This window comes from Camelina sativa, chromosome 17 (assembly GCF_030686135.1).
Source record: "Camelina sativa cultivar CO46 ecotype springtype chromosome 17, ASM3068613v1".
In the NCBI taxonomy this organism is placed as follows: domain Eukaryota; kingdom Viridiplantae; phylum Streptophyta; class Magnoliopsida; order Brassicales; family Brassicaceae; genus Camelina; species Camelina sativa.
In genome coordinates, this window is record NC_141896.1 from 27,323,378 (window position 1) to 27,331,227 (window position 7,850).

General features: G+C 44.4%; 1 non-coding gene across 1 annotated transcript; it reads right to left on the bottom strand.

Annotated features, from left to right (window-relative positions):
- Positions 1-3,141: 3,141 nt before the first annotated feature.
- Positions 3,142-3,248, bottom strand: LOC147924350 (small nucleolar RNA R71). The gene has a single exon (XR_015587926.1). It is a non-coding gene; the product is annotated as a small nucleolar RNA R71 (small nucleolar RNA).
- Positions 3,249-7,850: the final 4,602 nt, after the last annotated feature.

Consider the following 7,850-nt stretch of genomic DNA (forward strand, 5'->3'; position numbering starts at 1 on the left):
TGGTGAAGGTTCTGGGCTCAACATTTCCCCCCAAGTCTTGCGAGTTGTTTAGCTCGGAGGAATTAAGCATTAAATGCAGACGTGTATCTTTAAATCTGTAATGCCCGTTAACCAAAATTCCAGTTTGGGATGTGCATCGGTCGATGCAAGATTTGCTTTGTAGGACGACTTAAGTGAAACGCACGGGGTGACGCATTTTGGGTTTTGGAAACCTTAGGGCTTGGGTATTTAAGTGGAAACTCGACGTCCTTGTAGGGTTTCAGCCACTTTTCGTCCCGATAGCTTTAGAAGTCCTAGAAAGTGTTTCCTGTGAGTTCTGATGAAGTTCTTAGCCGTTTTTGGAGAGATCTGTCCGCGGGAATGGAGATCTGAGGCTGGAAGCGTGAGAGGAGCTTGCTCGGAGGCTGTTTTTGTGGGTTTTAGGATCAAATTCGTCATTCTCAAAGGTGAGTGTGTGACCATGACTGATCTAAGCGATTAGATATGTGTTTGTGTGTATTTGGGTGTTGTTTACTTCTGTCCTCATAGGTGAATGATTGTTGTGAGTTTTGTGGCCTTTGGTTTTGGTTTCTGGCATCTTGGAGCCAAGGATAGTCGAAGGAAATCGTTCTTGGTGTTGTGTTGCGCGACTGCATCGATCGATGCAAGGAGCGCATCGGTCAAAATAGTTAGGATTTGACGGCAATGCAGGAGGCTTTGCATCGGTCGATGCAAGAAGTACATCGTTCGATGCATAAAAGGATTTGAAGAAATTGCATCAGTCAAGGTGATAACTCTCTAATTTACATGTTTTAGACACCCGTTTTTGTCCATATTTTGCATTATATATACCCTAACCTTAGCATTTTTAGGTCCTTAACTGTAGGAATTTTCATTTAGGCCATTTAGGGTGCTGCATTGTTGCATTTGTGCATTTTGGATGAAAACAGGTGATTTGGAGCCCCAAATGGGGAAGAATAAGGTCAAACCCGAGAATGTACCCGAAGGAGCGATTTTGCAAGAAGAACAGTCTAAACCCCAACCCGATCAAAGAGGATCTAAGAGCAGGAAGAACAACCCGAAGCCCTATCCAAGGAACTACCCGACTTGAACCTTGTGCACCCCCTGGAGCAGACCCTCGGGCAGAACTGAGCAGCTAGGTTAAAATGGTTTCCATATATAAACCCCCGCCCCCTCATCTTTCTCTCGCCCCAGCACGCCGCAGACACTCAAACCAGAGAGCGAGAGCTTCTGAGAGAGAGAGAGAGAGAGAGAGAGAGAGAGAGAGAGAGAGAGAGAGAGAGAGAGAGAGCTTCTGAGAGAGAGAGAGAGAGAGAGAGAGAGAGAGAGAGAGAGGAGAGAGAGAGAGAGAGAGAGAGAGAGAGAGAGAGAGAGAGAGAGAAAGAGAGAGAGAGAGAGAGAGAGAGAGAGAGAGAGAGAGAGAGAGAGAGAGAGAGAGAGAGAGAGAGAGAGAGAGAGAGAGAGATCTAGTAGTGAATTAAGGTTTCTAAGGATTCAATTTGTTAGGATTTAATTTTATTTCTTTTTGCTATTCTTTTCAGTTCAATTATGTACTCTATTATTTTTATCTTATTTTCAATACAATGCAATTTTTATTCATTTGTGTTTTTATGCTTTTTTACCATGAGATCTAGTAGTGAATTAAGGTTTCTAAGGATGGGATAGACAAATATGTGTTTTTGATCGGTTAGGATGTCCTAGCTTGAATGTTTATTTTTATATAAATTCCAATCTAGATTGGTGTTCTTAATGTTATTTTCAGACCGAGAGGTTGAGATTAGATCTAGGGTCTTTTTCCATCAAGAGATGTTGTTAAAATTGTTGAATCAATCAATGCTAGAGATTTACTCACTTAGCCTAAGAGATTAGATGTGTAAGGAGTTTATTGACAATAATGAATCAGACTGTAATGCATTCTTGGTCATGTTTCTCCAATGATAGTTGGGTAGGGGAGTGACTAAGGTTGATTGTTTCTATCACGAGAGTGTTTTAGCAAGACTTAAGAGATTCATTGTCTAGGGAATATTTGCTTGAGGCATGTAGGACATCCCAAATTGGTCAGGAGCAATTATGAGTCGATTACCCCATCCTTAGGAGCTTTCTTATCTTGATTGTTTAGTTTTATTCTATAACTCGACTCCTTACCCGAACTGGTACTCGATCACCAGCTTCGTGTATACCTTCGAGCTGTTCATCCTTGTCTTCTTGATCCAATTACCCCATCCGATCCTGTACCCGAACGCTTGCATCGAGTACTTAGGTCATGTGGTTCTTGTTCTTTTATTTACTTTTGCCCACTTTAGGTTGTTAGGAAAATCCCACTATTGCTTGGCTTGACTTGCATTGTTCTGGTCATATCTTATCTGCTAGCATAAAACTATTTGGATTGATAACCCTTTGTACTACAACTGCATAGGGAATTGATACCCTGGATGAAAATCCTGTTATCAATTTGGTGTCGTTGCCATTTGGTTGAATTTTGTTTGCTACGTTTAAGATTTCAGCACTTGCTAGATCAAGTTCTTTTCTATCCATAGTTTCAGAACTGACTTGTATACTTTCGTGTTTGTTTGTTTTGCATTTCAGGTACAACTCAAGAACCCACCCGACCCGTCACTCGATCACCTGGATCGGGTAGACCTTCATGTACTCACTCGGTTAACTGATTGTGCATGCAAACACGATCCAAGGTTACTCCGCCAAGTCCAGCAACCGCAACCAACCACAATTAAGGAAATCATGAATAATCAGAATGGTCCACCAGCTCCTCAAGAGAGGAACAACATAGGAGCAGGAGATGCTCCATCTACTCACACTCAAAGACATGGCATTGTGCCACCTGCTGTTCAAAACAACAATTTTGAGATCAAGAGTAGTCTCATCCAGATGATTCAGAGCAATAAGTTTCACGGACTGCCAATGGAGGACCCATTGGATCATTTATATGAGTTTGATAGGCTCTGTAGCCTAATCAAGATCAATGGAGTTAGTGAAGATGGGTTCAAACTCCGGCTTTTCCCATTCTCATTGGGTGACAAAGCACACATTTGGGAGAAATCACTTCCCAAGGATTTTATCACCACATGGGAAGCATGCAAAAAGGCGTTCCTCGCCAAATTCTTCTCCAACTCTAGAACTGCAAGGCTGCAAAATGACATCTCCAGCTTTGTTCAGAAAAGCAATGAGACGTTCAGTGAAGCTTGGGAATGTTTCAAGAGATACACCAGCAGATGCCTGCATCATGGATTCAGCAATGCTTCATTGCTAAATACACTTTACCGAGGTGTCATCCCTAAAATAAGGATGTTTCCGGATACCGCTAGTAATGGTAATTTTCTCAACAAGGACGTTGATGAAAGTTGGGAACTAGTGGAGAACTTAGCTCAATCTGATGGGCACTACAATGAGGAGTATGATCGCACAATATGATCTTCTGGAGAGGATGATGCCAAGTACAAGCGAGATATGAAAGCCCTCAACAAAAAATTGGACAAACTCCTCAACCAACAACAACATGTCCATTCCATCTTAGACAAAGATCAGTTTCAGCAACAAGATGGGGAGAATGCTCAGCTAGAGGATGTGAACTACATCAACAATCAAGGAGATTACGATAAAGGGTACAACAACTTTAAACCAAACCCGAATCTCTCATACCGTAACCCCAATGTTGCTAATTCTCAAGACCAAATCTACACGTCCACAGTCCAAGGTAACCAGGGCCAGCAAAAACCTTTTGTCCAATACAATCAAGGCTATGCTCCTAAGCAGCAGTACCATGGCAATTACCACCAACTAATTGCACCACTTGGATTCCCACCACAGCAAGGATCACAGAACCAATCTCAAGAGGCTGACCTACGCGGACTAATTCAGCAGATGATACAAAGTCATGCATCGACAGCGATGGACAACGCCAAACGATTCACAGAGATGAGCAACAAGATCGACTCTAGATACAATGACCTCAATGCTAAGTACGATTCTCTTAATACTAAGTTGAGATACCTAGAGGGCCACCACAACGCACAACCAACTCCAAAACTAGGCCAGCTTCCAGGTAAAGCTGTTTAGAACCCAAAGGACTATACTGCTGCCCAGGCAATCTTTCTTGAAGATGTTGATGGTTACCTCACTGAGGACAGCTATTTTCAAGATGGGGAGGATATGGATCACAGTGGGATGTATGAGCACCAATATTACTTATCCGAGTATGAACCCGATGAGACTGATCGAGTTGATGATCGAGCACTGGTTCGAGAATCACTAACCGATGCACCACTCGAGGCTGAACCCGATGACATACCCGACGATGGTGATCGAACGATCCATTGGGTAGACGTTCAGATGACAGATCAACCTCAAATTCCTGCAGCTGAGGAAGGGGAATTAGAGGAAAGATTCAGAGCAGCTCTTGATATCAAATTAGAGGCGCTTGCAGAGCGTATGTCCAAACAAAAAGCCTCACCTCCTAAACTCTTGCCACCACACGCTCTTCGAGAGGAAATTGTCAAAGAAACAGCTCAGCTGGAGATTGAAGTAAAGGAAGCTGTTAAAGAAATTGGGAATGCGATCCTGAGGAGTGGAGTGTGTTTAGACCATGAACTAAGGATCAATGAGAAATTGGAGGATCCTGGCTCTTTCACTTTGCCATGTTCAATAGGCCTTCGGATCTTCAACAACTGCTTGTGCGATTTGGGAGCTTCGGTCAGTATCATGCCACTTTCAGTTGCAAACAAGATGGGTTTCAGCAGTTTTAAACCAAGTAGCATGTATTTGGTCCTAGCTGATAGGACAATCAGGCACCCAATTGGTATCCTGGAAAAATTGCCTCTCAGGATCGGAAGAGTGGAGGTTCCTACCGATTTTATGATCCTTGACATGGATAAGGAACCAGAAGATCCACTAATCCTAGGAAGACCATTCTTGGCAACAGTAGGTGCAGTGATAGATGTGAAAAGAGGACAGATCAGCATTGAGCATGGAGAGTACTTTAAAATGGAATTTGACATCAAGAAAGGAATTAAAAGGCCAACCATTGATGGTTAAGTTTTATCCACCCAAACAAAGCCAAGAGAAATCAAGCATCGCCAAGAAGTTCATATTACATTTGCTGTGGAACCAGGACAAGAACCGGATAATCCGTTGAATCAGTCTGCTACAGTGGGGAGGATTCCAAGACCTCTCCCTCCCAAAAACATTGCTTGAAGAGCATAAAAGTCAAGCTTAGTGACTTAAAACAAGCTCACTTGGGAGGAAGTCCCAATGGTATCTTTTAATCTCTTTTCATTTAATTTTATTTATTTTATTTTGTTTAATTTGGATTCTATAATATTTTTATGTCTCTATAAGTTTTTATAATATATATATATATATAAAATAATAATAATAATAATAATAATAAAAAGGAGGAAAAAAGGGAAAATGGAAATTTTGGAGAACCCGAGGCTATATCCGAATATGTACCCGATGCGCCTGATCGTGTTTCTACTCGGGTGGCGAGTGGAGTCCAGATTCCACAAAATCCTAGCCCACTCTCGGTGGAGCCCTAGTAGCCGACCCTCTCTATTTAAGGAGCCTCAACTCCCCAACTTCATAAATCCATAAGTTTCCTCTAAACCCTAAAACTCTTTGTCATCCAAACTTCTTCTCTCTTCCTAGAAATCGAGTTTTTCAATCTCGGTGGACTAACCCTATTAATCTCGGCTTAGTCTCTGTTTCTCCTTTCAAGGATTCACCTAAGGCACCAAAAGTCAAAACATACCAAAAGAAAGGAACTAGGTCGACCTCTGCCACTACCAGAACCGGAGAAGGCGGCGTCGATGCTCGCAATTCCTGAGGAGGAGGAGACGTTTCACATTCCCAACTGCTGAGTGGATGTTTCCAATCCCCTACCGATGTTCCACCCGATCCGTCACCCGAGGAGGCACTCGAGCACCTGATCGTGTAGACACCCGAGTTCGCTCTCCAAGTCCAATAGCGAGTGCAATCCAAAGATCTCCTCGATGTAGGGACCTATCTACGTCTGAGAGAACCGTCACTGCTCCGATGGAGGTCGATTCAGACATCGATGGAGGAGAACCGGAGGAGAACCAAACCTCCCAGTTGAGAAGCAGAACCGCGGTTGCAACGGGGAAGAGACCAGCTACTGAAAAGGCTGAGAAGGTAGCTGAGAAGGCGGCGGAAGAAGAAGATCAAGATACCAAGGGTGAGAGCCCTGAAAATGAAGAGGAGCAGAGAGAACGCACCCGGTTGGCGTCAAGGAGGCTGAAGCAAAGAGAGGTGGAGACTCCGGCCAAGCTCTCCAAGGTCCTCCGAAAGATGAGCTTTGTTGGGACCCGCTACTCCCACCGCGAGAGGATGAAACAGTTGGGGATCGCTAGAGACGTCGAGTTCCTTTTCGACAAGTGGCACCTGAGCCAGATGTTGCGAGCCAACCTAGAGGCCTACGAGGAGGAGACGGTCCACTTCCATGCCATGATGCAGTTACACTATTTCGAAGACCACCTGACCCTGCTACCCGATGGGGGGATCGGGTTCATTACCTTCTCCGTGCGCAAAAAGGAATACCGACTCACTTTCAAGGAGAATGAGGAGCTGTATGGCTTCAAGGCTGGTCATGGAGAAACATGGAGGTAAGAAAAGAAGAGATAAAATCCCTATGGCTGACAATAGGAGATAAGCTTCCCTACAAATCCACAAGCTCCAAATCTGCTCAAATTAAGAGCCTTGTCTTGAGGTATTTTCACAAGTCCCTAGCCTGCACTTTATTTGCTAGGAAGGAAACTGGGAATGTGAATGATCATGAGCTCCAACTGTTAGACATAGCCTTGTGTAGAATCCTGGATAATGCTAGGGATGGTAGACCACTAGTAGGGGATATTGCGGACACCAGCTTGGTCTTTGTTTTGCTTGATCAGTTCTTATATTTGAAATCCTGGGCCATGAAAACTGAGAGGCAAGAAGGATCTGGCAAAATCTCCATAGGAGGTTTGGTCACACCAATTTTGGTAGCTTGTGACGTGCCCCTGAAGGGAGTGGTTTATGAGCCGAGATGGCTAGATATCGACTACCTCACATTGGCGAGATTCTTGGCTTATTAGAAGCCAAATGATAGGTTGCTCTTCAAGTTCGTTCATCCAGCAGTCGGAGCTATCACACATGAGCGTCATCTGCCAAGTAATAGACTCCAATTTCCACCTGATACTTTTCAGGACACCTGAGAGACTGGAAGTTGCGTTCTAGCCACATCCTCCACGCATCAGCCACATTAGGCTTGGTACCACCAGAGAACTGAACCATACCAATCCTACGCATCTCCTCCAGCATACAAATGTACTGAGAATGATCTCTTGCATCTGCAGCCACCGGCTGCTGCACCTCCGCCACCACAGGTGGCACAATCGGAGCTTGCATCGGAACTTCTCCAGGCAAAAGCTCCAACAGCTACATCAACAATTCTGGAAGACGGGGCTCCACCTGCTGCGACCCTCACTTTTGAAAGCTCATCACCACCAGCCATCCTGGCACCAACATCGCCCACACCGGTTCCAGCGGCTCCAACGACCCCAGCGGTACCACTACCAGCCCCACCCCCTAACCCCTCTTGAAACGCCTGCGACTCTCCGACGCCTTCATCCGTTATACTCTGATCCATGGTCTCACTGGAAATTTGGTCTCTACCCCTACCACGACCATGACCGCATCCACGACCAGCAATATCACCATCTCTAACTATCTGCACTACCAAAGACAGAAGTCTAAGCAAACAAAACAACGCAACTCCATAAAGAACACATCTTACCATGAAATCTCATTGAAGGCTTGACGAGGATGATACTAGAACTCCA